This window comes from Coenobita brevimanus, chromosome 9, assembly GCF_032717465.1.
Source record: "Coenobita brevimanus isolate Jiangsu-jjx chromosome 9, ASM3271746v2, whole genome shotgun sequence".
Lineage (NCBI taxonomy): Eukaryota > Metazoa > Arthropoda > Malacostraca > Decapoda > Coenobitidae > Coenobita > Coenobita brevimanus.
Genome location: NC_136962.1, coordinates 2,962,880 through 2,981,306, shown reverse-complemented (window position 1 = coordinate 2,981,306; position 18,427 = coordinate 2,962,880).

Sequence of the window (18,427 nt, the reverse complement as noted above, 5' to 3'; positions counted from 1 at the left end):
GGATTGATAAAACACTATGGAACATCTAGTGAGGTGGAAAAGTCACGATATGTAGCGGAGATGGCACAGTCTGCTGGTGTGGGCGTAGATGCGTCAGTGGGAGTAAGAGATGACTTAGTTATAAAGATGTGTTGATAAAGCTGAGCCGTCCCCACAACACACGAGAAAAGCAGCCTTAAACATGGACCACTGTGTGTGTCATATCGTTTCATTGTGTTTCATATTGTTTCATTTTTTAAGGCCTCGTGCTTGTATACATCGACCATGGTCACCTAACAGCAGTCTCCATGCTGCTCAATCTCTGGCAGCCTCCCTACTCAGTCTCCTATCCCTAAGGTCACATTTTATGACCTCATCCCAGGTCACTTTACATCATCCCAGGTCTTATCGGGTCTGCTCTCACAACCCTACCCTCGACATTCACACTTTTCATCTTAATTTTCCAACCGGCTCCCCATGCTGCTCGATCTCTGGCAGCCTCCCTATTCAGTCTCTTATCCCAGAGGTCACACTCCATGACCTCATCCTAGGTCTTTCTAGGTCTTCCTCTCACCACCTTACCCTCAACATTCACACTTTGCACCTTAATATTTTAGTATAACCTCTGTCAGTGTCTCCCTGTCCCCCAAGATAAAGTATGTGTAGGGAGCCTTCATGGTCCACACACACGGCTCCCAGTGCTACCTAGAGCCCCTGTTACACTGCGAGTCGTTTTCCTTTGGACTTAGTAGGCTCAGATATATATATTTTCCATTAGCACTGTGATTCTGGCAGGTGGGTGTGGTTTTCAAGGGAGTGAGTTGCGGTTAACGGGTCCACCCCCTTGACCTCTTATCACCCTCGTCACAAGGTCAGGTGAGGGAATGCATACTTAGTTTCTTGGAGAAAACTTTTACCATCGCTGCACTCAAACTATTAATCCAGCAACCCACGTTTTCACAGGGTATACTCCCCTTGCATCTCCCTACCATCCACCAAAATTCCAGTTCATTCCACCCATTCCTTTACCCTTTACGTCTATTTCTCTATCCCTATCCTTTCATTCTTGGGGGATATTTTACAACTTTCACTGCTCTTAAACTATTAATCGAACAACACACATTTTCACAGGGAATACTCCCCCTGTGTCTCTCCACCACCCACCAAAATTTCAGTTCATCCCACCTGTTCCTTGATCCCTTACTTCTTTACCAGTAACACCCATTTCAATACTAATAACCCCCATTTTTCACTAATAACCCCCATTTCTCACTAATAACCCCCATTTCTTGACTAATTACACTCATTTCTCTACGTCATATCGCCCAGTGTTTGATATGCCCAGGGTGGTCCACATATAACACCACTTCCACCCCATATATAACACCACTTCCACCCCATATATAACACCACTTCCACCCCATATATAACACCACTTCCACCCCATATATAACACCACTTCCACCCCATATATAACACCACTTCCACCCCATATATAACACCACTTCCACCCCATATATAACACCACTTCCACCCCATATATAACACCACTTCCACCCCATATATAACACCACTTCCACCCCATATATAACACCACTTCCACCCCATATATAACACCACTTCCACCCCATATATAACACCACTTCCACCCCATATATAACACCACTTCCACCCCATATATAACACCACTTCCACCCCATATATAACACCACTTCCACCCCATATATAACACCACTTCCACCCCATATATAACACCACTTCCACCCCATATATAACACCACTTCCACCCCATATATAACACCACTTCCACCCCATATATAACACCACTTCCACCCCATATATAACACCACTTCCACCCCATATATAACACCACTTCCACCCCATATATAACACCACTTCCACCCCATATATAACACCACTTCCACCCCATATATAACACCACTTCCACCCCATATATAACACCACTTCCACCCCATATATAACACCACTTCCACTCCATATATAACACCACTTCCACCCCATATATAACACCACTTCCACCCCATATATAACACCACTTCCACCCCATATATAACACTACTTCCACCCCATATATAACACCACTTCCACTCCACTCCACACATAACACTTCTTCCACACCACTCCACTGTGTTGCCAATAGATTAACACTAGAATATGATGCTAGTCACGAAGAAGTGCAGTGATGTCTAGAATATGATGCTAGTCACGAAGAAGTGCAGTGATGTCTAGAATATGATGCTAGTCACGAAGAAGTGCCGTGATGTCTAGAATATGGTGCTAGTCACGAAGAAGTGCAGTGATGTGGATGTAGAGCCATAGTAGTAGTATTTTGCCACGAAGTATGAGAAACTTTAATGCTTAAATATGATGCTAGTCACGAAGAAGTGCTTTGGGAAGGGCGTATGCAAAAAAAAAAGATTAGCACAAGTATGCTAGTCACGAAGAAGTGCAGTGGTGAGGATATAGAGCCAGTGTAGTAACATTCTGCCATGGAATGTGAAAAATATAAATCCTAGAATATGATGCTAGTCACGAACAAGTGCCGTGATAAGAATGTATGGCCATAATTTTATGTTACTGGACCACTGAGGTACACACACACACACACACACACACACACACACACACACACACACACACACACACACACACACATACACACACACACACTCACTCTCTCTCTTTCACACACACACACACACACACACACACACACACACACACACACACACACACACACACACACACACACACACACACACACACACACACACACACACACACACACACATCAAAATCGGAGCCAAATTAGGGTCAAATCATTATAATATACTTTTGTGGATGTCAGAGGAATTTTACCAACTTCTGAAAATCCTTTGGTATTGAAGGGGGGAGAGGGAGGGGGAGACTGAGGATGAGATGGAGGGATGGGGTGGAGAGGTATATGAAAGAGGGGGATTGTGAGCTGGGGGAATCTAGAGTGAGAGACTAACGAGGAGAGCGTATGTGATTGAAGTGGAGGGGGGAGAGGGAGGGGGAGGCCAAGGATGAGAATGAGGGATGGAGTGGAGAGGTACATGAGAGGGGTGTGTGAGCTGGGGGGAGGGCAGTGAAATGGCAAGGGACAGGGTGACATGGAGGCGATTTGTTTGTGGCCACCCCTTATGGGATGAAGGCGTCTGGCAGTAGATAGATTATTAAATTTTGCTTCCTGTACAAATTGCCATTAAACATTTTTTTTGACAACGTTTACAGCAAGTTATATACATTTTTTCCTTTGCTATTCCGTGTAAGTCAATTATTAACTATTTTTGGCGGTGGCAACAGTACATCAGATAAATCACTTCATAAATTCCACTGCGGTCACTTTGTAATGTTCCAATTCTTCCAGTCCTGATTACCAGCCATATAAGTAAGTAAATAAAAAGATAAATATATATGTTATTTATCTGGTGACGATTTTTTCACAATAAACAGTGCCAATTATGAATTTAACTATGGGTGAGTGTATCAAATTATGGCTTGTAAATTCCCATGTGTTTGTAAATCGCGAAGTGTTGTTTATAAATCGCGAAGTGTTGTTTATCAATCGCGAAGTGTTGTTTGTAAATCGCGAAGTGTTGTTTATAAATCGCGAAGTGTTGTTTGTAAATCGCGAAGTGTTGTTTATAAATCGCGAAGTGTTGTTTGTAAATCGCGAAGTGTTGTTTGTAAATCGCGAAGTGTTGTTTATAAATCGCGAAGTGTTGTTTGTAAATCGCGAAGTGTTGTTTATAAATCGCGAAGTGTTGTTTATAAATCGCGAAGTGTTGTTTGTAAATCGCGAAGTGTTGTTTATAAATCGCGAAGTGTTGTTTGTAAATCGCGAAGTGTTGTTTGTAGGCTAGATTGGCAAGTATTGATGAGTGATGTGAAGGTCTATCAATCTATTACCAGACTCCTCCACTCCATCCCTCCATCTCATCCTTGGTCTCCCCCTCCACCTCACTGAAATACACTCTCCTAGTCAGTCTCTCATTATCCATCCTCTCCACTCCATCCCTCCACCTCATTCATCCTTGGTCTTCCCCTCCACCTCAAACATTTCACTGCCCTTGCTCTAACTCGCACCCCTCTCCCTCTTATATCTCCACTCCATCTCATCCTTGGTCTCCTTCACCTCATTCACACACTCTCCTAGTCAGTCTCTCATTCTCCATCCTAACACTCTCAGTCACATCCATATCAGCACCAAACTCCCAAAACACTTTAACATCCACCATAATTTTATCAGTGTAAACTGCAGCGATAAAAATGACACTGACGAGACAGGGTAAATTATGCAAAATAAATCACTACAGAAGAAGCATTAAGAACCTCCTTGTCTATCTGTCTATTGCCAGATGCCTTAATCCTGTAAGGGGTGGCCACAAACATATCACCTCCATGTCGCCCTGTCCCCCACCATTTCACTGCCCTGCTCCCAGCTCACACACCCCTGTCTCATATACCTCTCCATTCCCTCCCTCCCTCTCATCCTTGGCCTCCCCCTCCCTCCCCCCTCCTCCACCTCACTCACATACACTCTCCACGTCAGTCTCTTACTCTCCATCCTCCTTGTGCCCCCTAGAATACCGACTCTTGTACCTTCACCCCTATGATGTGTTTTTGGACTATTCCTCATGCTACTGGATGATTCCATTTAATTTAGGGGAGTCCTCTTGGGAGTTTATGAAGGCTGTATCCAGGCCTGCCGCTGACATTGAATGGAATCATTTGTAGGCAGGAATAATATCACAAAATATCATCATTAGGTAGTCAAAATATACTGAAAAATGCATCGTTTAGTAGCCATGGTAAAGGAAGAACCTAAGTCAATAGGTAGTCGTAATTAAAAACAAAACTGATCATTTGGTAGCCATGATATATTTAAAAATTTGTATTATTTGGCAGCTATGATATTTAAAAAATGTATTATTAGGTAGCCATGATAAAATCAGTTGGTATAAAGACATGAGCATTATTAGGCGGCCTTGACATTAAAGAAATATAATCAGCATCGTTTGGAAGCCATGATATATAAAGACAGTGTCATTAAGGTAATCATGATAATTATACAAACAAATCACCGGACTGACGGGATGTGAAATACCATACGATCATGTGTGCGTGTGTGTAATTCACGTCAAGCTTATGTCTTCCCGTCGTTTGTGTTACGAGTGCGTGGAATTGTGTATATATATCATGCCTAGATTAATATAGAGACTGTTATATTGCAAGTTATATTTTGACATTATTTTTGCTGGCCAGAAGTTTGACACACTATAAAGGGTATCGTTGTACAGACGTTATAACAAGGCTTACCCCATCGACTTTTGACTAGGAAGGGGTTAGGTCAAAATCAGTTTTAAAAAATACACGTTTGCTTATAAAGCACACGCCAAACTTCCCATACTCTAAATGCATGTACCAGTGTGCTTGTATCTGAGTGGGAAAAGGACAGAAAAGTTCCTCAAACGGTCTTACGCACTCAAAAACAAGGCTGGGTATATGAAAGCACTCGGAGGAAGTTTGTCTGTCCCCCCCCCCCCCGGGTGTCTGCATATTTACCAAACACATGCATCTGGGTGATTTAACCATATCTATGTGTTATGATATCTATGTGTGTGAGCTGAATGTCGCCGTAATGAAGTACTAAGACTCACTAGGTGACTTCCTGAACTTTGCCGTGAAAATCCTTCCTCACTGGACTCAGAGCCTTATCACTGCTGGTTGGAGGCCTCTTAACACATTCCCATAAGTGATTGAGTTTATACCTAAAATTCAAATGTTTATTATTTCTTTTATTCATTTTTTTTCCTTTTTTCAGTTATCCCCCAAAAATGTTATTAATAAAAGATTTATATAACAGACGAAAGTTCTCCTTGTTATGATAATGTTTATGACAGTCTTTTATATTATAACATATATCGTTATTATATGCAGACAAACTCACAGATATTCCTGTACCTTAACCCGTGGCTGTGTTAAGGTTATACAGATATTCCTATACCTTAACCCGTGGCTGTGTTAAGGTTATACACAGATATTCCTGTACCTTAACCCGTGGCTGTGTTAAGGTTATACACAGATATTCCTGTACCTTAACCCGTGGCTGTGTTAAGGTTATACACAGATATTCCTGTACCTTAACCCGTGGCTGTGTTAAGGTTATACACAGATATTCCTATACCTTAACCCGTGGCTGTGTTAAGGTTATACACAGATATACCTTAACCCGTGGCTGTGTTAAGGTTATACACAGATATTCCTGTACCTTAACCCGAGGCTGTGTTAAGGTTATACACAGATATTCCTGTACCTTAACCCGAGGCTGTGTTAAGGTTATACACAGATATTCCTGTACCTTAACCCGTGGCTGTGTTAAGGTTATACACAGATATACCTTAACCCGTGGCTGTGTTAAGGTTATACACAGATATACCTTAACCCGTGGCTGTGTTAAGGTTATACACAGATATTCCTGTACCTTAACCCGAGGCTGTGTTAAGGTTATACACAGATATTCCTATACCTTAACCCGAGGCTGTGTTAAGGTTATACAAGTGTGATGGATATATTTGACAAGTATAACAGGAGGGGATCACTAGCCTGTTATATACAAATTATTCTTATATATTACTAGTTGTCTTTGCAATTTTTAATATAGCAAATCTGTAAGTTGTAATAGGCAAAATGAATATATTGAATTTTTTATTTATTTATTTATAACAAAGGAGAGAAGCTTTGTTATAATGCACAGACTAAATCGCTGATGAAATTATGTTCGGAAATCCACTGATCAATAATATACAAAGTAATTATTTTGATACATTACTGATCTTTGCATTTTTAACATAGGAGAGAAGCATCGTTATAATACGCAAAAATAATTCACCAATGAAACAGTGTTTGGAAATCCACGAAGTTGCAATATTCAAAGTAATTAGGTGGATATAATACTGATATTTTTATTTATAACAAAGGAGAGAAGCAGTGTTATAATACGCAAAAATGAATCACCAATGAAACAGTGTTCGGAAATCCACCAAGGTATAATATCGAAACTAATTATCTTTATACAATACTGATCTTTACATTTGTAACATATGAGAAAAGCATCGTTACAATACGCAAACTAAATCACCGATGAAACAGTGTTCGGACATCCACTAAGCTGTAATAGACAAAATAATTATTCTGTAATATTAGTTTTTTTTTTTTTTTTAAACTAACATAGCATCGTTATATTACGCAAACTAAATCACCGATGAAACAGTGTTTGGACATCCACTAAGCTGTAATAGACAAAGTAATTATTCTGTAATATTAGTTTTTTTTTTTTTTTAACTAACATAGCATCGTTATATTACGCAAACTAAATCACCAATGAAACAGTGTTTGTAAGCCCTCCAATCCAGCGTACACAAGGGCAACCACTCCCACTTCCACCATCATCGTTTTCCTTTCCACTCGTCAGCCACCAAATGGACTGATATGGGCGTGATGGCTGTTAGTGTTAATTGCTTGTGTTGATGTTTATAGTAGTGTTAATGACAATCACAAGTCTTCGTGTATAAACAGATATATTGCGGTGTCTCGTGGGGTGTGCAAGCTTACTAACACCTCTTCCTGAGTGGTTTATTCCTGATTCTACCCCGTTAATACATTCCTGTGTGTGTGTGTGTGTGTGTGTGTGTGTGTGTGTGTGTGTGTGTGTGTGTGTGTGTGCGTGTGTGTTATGCAATCTCTCGACATTTAATAATAAGCAAAGGTATGGGTAGTCTGGAAAATAATTCACTAAGGAACTGGTGTTAGGGAGCTTCCTTTTGGCGAGAATACAAGACATAGAGAAAGAGCAGTTAGGAGGGTTACAAACACCTCTTCCTTAGTGGTTTATTTCTAAATCTGCCCAGGTACTATATTCCTCTGTGTTATTCATGCAATCTATGTTAGCATTAAGTATATAGAAAGCAAAGGATGTTATTGGGTAGTATGGAAAATAAATCACTAAGGAAGCGGTGTTAGGGAGCCCCCATGCCCGACGGGAATACAAAGCATAGAGTCTAAAGCACCTACATGTAATTCATTGTAAATACAGTCCTGGCAGGGAGTGAAGGGAGGGAGCGAAAAGTCTTACGCAACAGCCTCGTCTGCTGTAGATTACTTAGGATCATTTCAACCCATTAATATGTCTACTCAAAAATATCTACCCATTAATATGTCTACTCAAAAATATCTACCCATTAATATGTCTACTCAAAAATATCTACCCATTAATATGTCTACTCAAAATGATCTCCCCATCAAAAGTCTAGTTATAAACGTTTCTACCCATTATGTCTACTTATAAACGTTTCTACCCATTAACATGTCTACTTATAAACGTTTCTACCCATTAACATGTCTACTTATAAACGTTTCTACCCATTAACATATCTACTCAAAAATTTCCACCTGTTAATATGTCTACTCAAAAATATCTACCCATCAAAATTCTCCTCAAAAAATTCTCATATCACTCGTAGAATTTAAAAACTTCCTCTTGTCTTTTACTGAAATAATTCTTACTGGTCACTTAATTTTCCTCATTGTCTTCCTGTGTACAATATTATGGTTTTTAGGAGAGATTATTTATTTATTTATATATGTATTTATTTAATGAAATGCAATGGTCATAGTGTCTACCCAAAATTCGAGTCTATTTTAGGGTCTTTTAAAAATTTAGCCTAAGCCATTTTCCTGAAAGACTGCGACCCTGTGATGTAATTTTCCTGATTGTCTTCCTGTGTATAATTTTGTGATGCTTAGGAGTTACTTTATTGATTGAGTTATTTATTTTTATATCTTTGCTCCTTTCAAATTTTGTCACTAGTCAATGAGATAATTATCACTACTGTCTTCCTCTGTCCACTTATATGATGCGTTGGAGTGATTTATTATTATTATTATTATTATTATTATCACTATTATTTCTGAAGTGGTTTTGTCATTATTTTTTATTAAATGTACAGTTCAAATCATTAATTCTTTGTGTAGGTGTTCGTGTGCGTGTGTGTGTGTGTGTGTGTGTGTGTGTGTGTGTGTGTGTGTGTGTGTGTGTGTGTGTGTGTGTGTGTGTGTGTGTGTGTGTGTGTGTGTGTGTGTGGTTGGTTCATGCAATATTTGCTTCTTGTCTGATATAAATTGTCTGTGATATTTTCTCATATATATTTGTTTTTTGATTTACTGTTATTAATATGAGAGATTCGATAGTGTTAGTTTTGGGCGGCACAGACACATCCACCTGTGTTCGTGTTCTGATATGAAGTAAAAGTCCTCCAGTCCAGCCACCAACAACCCCAAACCCACCACTGCCAACCTGCCAAGGCAAACGGTTTAAATTTTGTTGGCCTTTTTTTTTTTTTTTTTTTTTCCCGAAATTCTGGCCTTTTCGAAAATTTCTGGCATTTTTCGAACTTTCTGGCCTTCTTTCCGAAATTTTCTGGCCTTTTTTTTTTTTTTTTTTTTTTTTTTGGCCTTTTTTTTATTTTCTGGCTTTCTATTTTTTTTTTTGGCCTTTTTCCTGGGCTTTTTTTTTCTTTTTTTTTTTTTAAATGAATTTTCTAGCCTTTGTTAATGTTTCTGGGCTTTATCTAAGGCTTTATCTGGCTTGGCCTTGGCCTTGGCCTTGGGTGTACCGGCCTGCATTTCTGTACACTTCTATACTGTACATTTGTATACATTTCCGGTGAGTACAAGAATAACCCATATCATTTGAAGGGTTTATTAAATGATCATGTACAGTGAGGGTCATCAAAAGGCCTCACATGTACCCGTTGTGTCTATGGTGGTGTTCAGTGGTGCTGGTGCACGACATATTAAATGATCATGTACAGTGAGGGTCATCAACAGGCCTCACGTGTACCTGTTGTGTCTATGGTGGTGTTCAGTGGTGCTGGTGCGCGACATATTAAATGATCATGTACAGTGAGGGTCATCAAAAGGCCTCACATGTACCTGTTGTGTCTATGGTGGTGTTCAGTGGTGCTGGTGCGCGACATATTAAATGATCATGTACAGTGAGGGTCAACAGGCCTCACGTGTACCTGTTGTGTCTATGGTGGTGTTCAGTGGTGCTGGTGCACGACATATTAAATGATCATGTACAGTGAGGGTCATCAACAGGCCTCACGTGTACCTGTTGTGTCTATGGTGGTGTTCAGTGGTGCTGGTGCACGACATATTAAATGATCATGTACAGTGAGGGTCATCAACAGGCCTCACGTGTACCCATTGTGTCTATGGTGGTGTTCAGTGGTGCTGGTGCACGACATATTAAATGATCATGTACAGTGAGGGTCATCAACAGGCCTCACATGTACCCGTTGTGTCTATGGTGGTGTTCAGTGGTGCTGGTGCACGACATATTAAATGATCATGTACAGTGAGGGTCATCAACAGGCCTCACGTGTACCCGTTGTGTCTATGGTGGTGTTCAGTGGTGCTGGTGCACGACACTTTCTGCCAGGCTGGCTGAGCCACTCATGATATAACCACCAGGCCACAAGTGAGGCAGGTCCACATCTCACCAGCAGCAGACACGACGGCAGATAGTACAAGCAGCTGTGCATCCAATCTTTGTCTCTCTCTCTCTCTCTCTCTCTCTCTCTCTCTCTCTCTCTCTCTCATGTTTTCAAAGGACCCTCCCAATACTCCAAAAAAAAAATAAATAAAAATAAAAAATAAAGAAGAGAGCCACAAGTCCCCAGGCCCGTCCATCCCCTGCCATTCAGATCACAGGACTTTTACTGTATATCAGATACAGACCATTTGTGATGTATGTATGCGATTATAGATGAATAGGTTATAGATGGATATGTTGTTATAGATGGATATAGATGTGGATATAGATGGATATGTTGTTATAGATGGATATAGATGGATATAGATGAATATGTTGTTATAGGTGGATATAGATGGATATGTTGTTATAGGTGGATATAGATGGATATAGAGGTGGATATAGATGGATATAGAGGTGGATATAGATGGATATAGAGGTGGATATAGATGGATATAGAGGTGGATATAGATGGATATAGAGGTGGATATAGATGGATATAGAGGTGGATATAGATGGATATAGAGGTGGATATAGATGGATATAGAGGTGGATATAGATGGATATAGAGGTGGATATAGATGGATATAGAGGTGGATATAGATGGATATAGATGGATATAGATGGATATAGATGGATATAGAGGTGGATATAGATGGATATAGAGGTGGATATAGATGGATATAGAGGTGGATATAGATGGATATAGAGGTGGATATAGATGGATATAGAGGTGGATATAGATGGATATAGAGGTGGATATAGATGGATATAGAGGTTGTTATAGATGGATATAGAGGTGGATATAGATGGATATAGATGGATATAGAGGTGGATATAGATGGATATAGATGGATATAGAGGTGGATATAGATGGATATAGAGGTGGATATAGATGGATATAGATGGATATAGAGGTGGATATAGATGGATATAGAGGTGGATATAGATGGATATAGAGGTGGATATAGATGGATATAGAGGTGGATATAGATGGATATAGAGGTGGTCCCTGACTTACGATCGGGTTATGTTCTGCATCGCAACTTGAATTTTGCGTAAGTCAAAAATACCCTTACTACACCTAACCAACTGAACATCATAGCCTAGCCACGGCCACCTTAAACATGCCTAGAACACTTGCACCATCATAAAGTACACCATCATAAAGTACACCATCATAAAGTACACCATCGAAAAGTACACCATCGTAAAGTACACCATCATAAAGTACACCATCGTAAAGTACACCATCGTAAAGTACACCATCGAAAAGTACATCATCGTAGAGTACGCCATCGTAAAGTACACCATCACAAAGTACACCATCGTAAAGTACACCATCGTAAAGTACACCATCGTAAAGTACACCATCGAAAAGTACACCATCGTAAAGTACACCATCGTAGAGTACACCATCATAAAGTACAGCATCGTAAAGTGCACCATCATAAAGTACCGTACATCATCGTAGAGTACACCATCATAAAGTACAGCATCGTAAAGTACACCATCGTAGAGTACACCATCGTAAAGTACACCATCATAAAGTACACAATCATAAAGTACACCATCGTAAAGTACACCATTGTAGAGTACACCATCATAAAGTACACCATCATAAAGTACACCATCATAAAGTACATCATCATAAAGTACACCATCATAAAGTACACCATTGTAGAGTACACCATCATAAAGTACACCATCATAAAGTACACAATCATAAAGTACACCATCGTAAAGTACACCATTGTAGAGTACACCATCATAAAGTACACCATCATAAAGTACACCATCATAAAGTACACCATCGTAAAGTACACCATCGTAATCTCCAACATTGGTAAATCGGGGATCGCCTGTATGTGTCATTGTATGTTTGTGTTCTGAGGTACACTGGCTGCAGAATGTACCGGTGCACTGTGGGTTGGATGACATCAGGAATGATTCGACCAGGTGGCAGTGACAGCCCGTTAATACCTGTATATATTATATCATTTACAGCCATTCCCTGCTCAGTATGAAGGACACAAGAGGTATCTGATATAGCATCATCTATCTTATGAGATGCCTGCGTGTGCCAGGTCAGAATCGCAATTTTGAGAGTCCTTTGTTCCATGTGTCTTAATATTTAACACATATTCTGCACCGATACTTTCTGGAGCGAGTGTACTTACGTCTGTTTTCTAATATACTCCAAATTATAGATATGTTTTCTGATATATTTCAAATTATAGAGACAGTTTCTGATATATTTGCCGTTATAAATATATTATTATTGACTGGTATATTTGCTTTTTCAGTATATATTCATTCTCTGAGGTACTTATATCCGTTTTCTGATATATTCCAAATTATAGATATGTTTTCTAATATATTTCAGATTATGGAGATGTTTTCTGATATATTTGGCATAATAGACTGATTTATTATTATAGATGGGTGTATTTGGAATTATATGTTCGTTTTCTGAGGTACATCTGTTTTCCAATATATATCAAATTATAGATATGTTTTCTGATATAGTTGCCATTATAGACTGATATTATAGATTGGTATACTGTATTTGCAATTATATGTTCGTTTTCTGAGGTACATCTGTTTTCTCATATATTTCATATTATAGATATGTCTTCTGATATTGTTGTCATTATAGACTGATATATTAACAGTTATAGATCAGTGTTATATATTGGTGATTATATATTCATTTTCTGGGGCACGTCTCGCCATTTTTTAATATATTTCCAACTCTACAATTTCCCAAGAGAGTTGCCATTATAGATTTGCGTTTTTATAATTATAGATTGTTTTTTGAGGCACATTAGTTTGAGTTATTTATTACTTCGTTATTTTTCTATATATACCTCTTCTGTGCCTTCTTCATCTTCCAAATCAAAATCCATTTATGATATTTTCTCGGCTGTAGATTGGTTTTTGGGAATGGTTTCAGAGTTATTTATCTTTTTTAATTTGTTTCTCTCTCTCTCTCTCTCTCTCTCTCTCTCTCTCTCTACCTCTTCTATGTCTTGGTCATCTTTCAATTCAAAATTCATTTATGATATTTTCTCGGCTATAGATTGGCTTTTGAGGTCGGTTTCAGAGTTATTATTTTTTCCTCCATTCCGTATTAATATATTTTTCTATTTATACCTCATATATATATATATATATATATATATATATATATATATATATATATATATATATATATATATCTTTTTTATTTATTTAACCTTGTATACATCCTACAGGCCATGTTCATCTCTCAAATCAATATTCAAGCATCGGAGAGATCTGTACAACTCTCTCGCTCTTTCCTCCACCCTTTATCAATTGTTCCATTTACTCCTTGTACAACTCTCTCGCTCTTTCTTCCACCCTTCATATATTGTTCCATGTATTCCTCCTTGTACAACTCTCGCTCTTTCCTCCACCCTTTATGTATCAGTTGTTCCATGTATTCCTCCTTGTACAACTCTCGCTCTTTCCTCCACTCTTCATATATTGTTCCATGTATTCCTCCTTATACAACTCTCTGGCTCTTTCCTCCACCCTTCATATGTCAATTCTTCCATTTATACCGCCTATGGGTCTTGTTTAGCTTTATTTTCTTATTTATTTATCAGTTTAATCATCCCATAAGCCTAGTTCGCCTCTCAAAGCAGTGCCCCAACAGCAGGGAAATCTTTACAACTCTCGCTCCACCCTTCTTTCCCTCCCAGACATTCCAGCCTGAGTAGAAGAGCCGTTTATACCCGTATCTGCCTCTACGGTACCGTGTTTTTACCGCCATAGCTTCCTAGTACTACAGGTTGTATTAAATCTGCCTCTGCTTGTCACTCTTGCCCTGCTGGACTTGGGTGTTGTAGGACTGCCCGTGTGGACTCTGATGCTGAAGTATGAGTAGAATAATAATAATAATAATAATAATAATAATAATAATAATAATAATAATGGCGCCTACGCTCCTTCTGGGGCAACACTGGCTCAGATGATGATGATGAATAATCGTAATAATAATAATAATAATAATAATAATAATAATATAAAACAGTATTAACCAGCACCAAAAACAGCAAGAAGAATAACAGAATGAGATATGGTAGTAAATCAGAGTGAAGAATGAGGTATACAAATATAATATACCCAAGGATGAAGTATACCATTAGAAATACAATGTAGAATGACATACTAATAACAATGCAGTCTAGAGTGAAGTTAGCATAAAGTATACGATCTAGAGTGACGTTAGCATTAAGTATACCATCTAGAGTGAAGTTAGCATTAAGTATACCATCTAGAGTGACGTTAGCATTAAGTATACCATCTAGAGTGACGTACTGATTAAAAAAAAACAATCTAGAATGAAGCTGCCATTGAAAATACAACGTAAAATGATGTATGCCATTAATATAGTGTAGAATGAACTCAGCCATACAGAATACACTCTAGAATGACATCATGAAAAGATATACAAAAAGTGGTCCTCTGTGGCAGTCGTGCAAACACTCCATCCCGCCAGGCAGACCTTCTACGCACAAATATAAACACTGTGAGTCATACTAACACGTATTTAACCATACTGACACAGATTTAAGTATAGTAACAGATTGAAACATTTTGAGGCATACTAACATACATATAAACACAAATTTTAACATAATGAATCATACTAACACGTATTTAACCATACTGACACAGATTTAACTTTTCAAATTTAAACTGAGTCATAGAAACATTCAGATAAACACAAATTTTAACATAATCATACTAACACGTATTTGACCTTACTAACACAAATCTAACTATACCAACTCAAATTTAAACCGTGAGTCATACTAACACATGAAAACACAGATTTAAACATTGCGAATCATTCAAACATTCATATAAACACAAATTTTAACAGTGAATCATACTAACACGTATTTAACCATACTAACACAAATTTAACTTTCCAAATATAAACCGTGAGTCATACTAACATTCATATAAACACAAATTTTAACAGTGAGTCATACTAACACGTATTTAACCATACTGAGACAAATTTAACTTTCCAAATATAAACCGTGAGTCATACTAGCAGACAAATCAACACATTTCAGCATACTGGCTCATACTACCGCTGGCCAAGGTTGTGATCTAGCGGCAAAAGTCAGGTGTAGCGTAGATGAGTGTGGTAGAGTAGTGAATAGATTGGTTTACGTCTACTACTATGATTGTTAGCACTTAGGCATCTCAGTGTATATCTATCTGTCAACCAATGTGTATATATGAAGTGATACAAGCTTCCTAACACTTTTTCCTTTGTGATTTATTCCAGTGGTGTATATTGGAAGCTCCCTAACACCTCCTCCTTAGTGATTTATTTCAATGGTTAAGGAAGCTCCCTAACACCTCTTCCTAAGTGATTTATTCCAGTGGTGTATATTGGAAGCTCCCTAACACCTCCTCCTTTGTGATTTATTTCAATGGTTAAGGAAGCTCCCTAACACCTCTTCCTAAGTGATTTATTCCAGTGGTGTATATTGGAAGCTCCCTAACACCTCCTAAGTGATTTACTTCAATGGTTAAGGAAGCTCCCTAACACCTCTTCCTAAGTGATTTATTCCAGTGGTGTATATTGGAAGCTCCTTAACACCTCCTCCTTCGTGATTTATTTCAATGGTTAAGGAAGCTCCCTAACACCTCTTCCTAAGTGATCTATTCCAGTGGTGTATATTGGAAGCTCCCTAACACCTCCTCCTTAGTGACTTATTTCAGTAGTTAAGGAAGCTCCCTAACACCTCCTCCTTAGTGATTTATTTCAATGGTTAAGGAAGCTCCCTAACACCTCTTCCTCAATGATTTATTTCAATGCTACAGGAAGCTCCGTAACACCTTTTCCTAAGTGATTTATTCCAGTGGTGTATATATGAAGTGAGACAAGCTATATTCTCCTTAAGGAAGGTCCCTAATACCTCTTCCTTAGTGGTTTATTTCAGAGGTGTGTTATTATTTATTTAAAATAACGGTTCGGGAAGCTCCCTAACATCTTTTACTAGGTGATTTATTAGCATATATGAAGTGAGACAAGCTCCCTAACACCTCTTCCTAAGTGATTTATTTCAGTGGTTAAGAAAGCTCCCTAACACCTCTTCCTAAGTGATTTATTTCAGTGGTTAAGAAAGCTCCCTAACACCTCTTCCTAAGTGATTTATTTCAGTGGTTAAGAAAGCTCCCTAACACCTCTTCCTTAGTGCTTTATTTCTGTGGTGTAAATATGAACCGAGACAAGCTCCCCAACACCTTTTTCTTAGTGATTTATGCCAGTGGTGTATATTGGAAGCTCCCTAACACCTTTTCCTAAGTGATTTATTCCAGTGGTGTATATTGGAAGCTCCCTAACACCTTTTCCTTAGTGATTTATTTCAATGGTTAAGGAAGCTCCCTAACACCTTTTCCTAAGTGATTTATTCCAGTGGTGTATTGTGGAAACTCCCTAACACCTTTTTGTAAGTTATTTATTCCAGTGGTGTATAGCTATTTATTTCAGTGACTAAGAAAGCTCCCTAACACCTCTTCCTTAGTGATTTGTTTCAGTGGTTCAGGAAGCTCCCTAACACCTCTTACTAAGTGATTTATTCCAGTGGTTCATATTGGAAGCTCCCTAACACCCCTTCCTTTGTGATTTATTCCAGTGGTTTATAAATGAAGTGAGACAAGCTATATTCTCAGTTAAGGAAGCTCCGTAGCACCTCTGCCTAAGTGATTCATTTCAGTGGTTAAGAAGGCTCCCTAACACGTGTTCCTCAGTGATTTATTTCAGTGGTTCAGGAAGCTTCCTAACACCTCTTCCTGAGTGATTTATTCCAGTGGTTTATATTGAGAGCTCCCTAACACCTTTTCTTTGGTGGTTTATTTCAATGGTTAAGGAAGCTCCCTAACACCCCTTCCTAAGTGATTTATTTCAATGGTTAAGGAAGTTCCCTAACACCTTTCCGTAAGTGATTTATTCCAGTGGTTAATATTGAAAGCTCCTCAACACTTCTTCCTAAGTGATTTATTTCACTGATTAAGAAAGCTCCCTAACACCTTTTCCTAAGTGATTTATTCGAGTGGTGTATATTGGAAGGTCTCTAACATCTCTTCCTTGGTGATTTATTTCAGTGGTGTATAGGTATTAATTCCAGTGATTGAGAAAGCTCTCTAACACCTCTTCCTAAGTGATTTATCCTGGATGTACAATTTTGTAAGTATGCAATGTATTGTGATATTGGAGGGATTTATGTAACACAGAAAAAGACAGCAAGGTGTAATACTGCAAAATAAATCACTTAGGAACAGGTGTTTGGGTCTTATGTGGTTTTTATTTTGCACATTCCTCAACACATTGTCCTCAGTGGTTTATTTTGTGCTTTCCACCTTCAGACGTATATGAGAGAGGGGTGTGTGAGCTGGGGGGAGGGCAGTGAAATGGCAGAGGACAGGGTGACATGGAGGCGATTTGTTTGTGGCCATCCCTTATAGGATTACGGAGCCTGGCAATAGATAGATAGACAGATGGATAGATAGATATAGACTGATAGATAAAGATAGGTAGATAGACAGACAGATAGATAGATAGAGATAAAGACAGATTAATAGATACACATAAATAGACACAGATAGACAGATAGATAAATAGGTAGAAAGATAGATAGACAAATAGATAGACAGAGATAGATAGATACAGATATACATAGATAGATAGATAAATAGATAGACATACCTTAACATCTTTTTTTTATGTGATTGATGCAGAATATCAGAATTAGA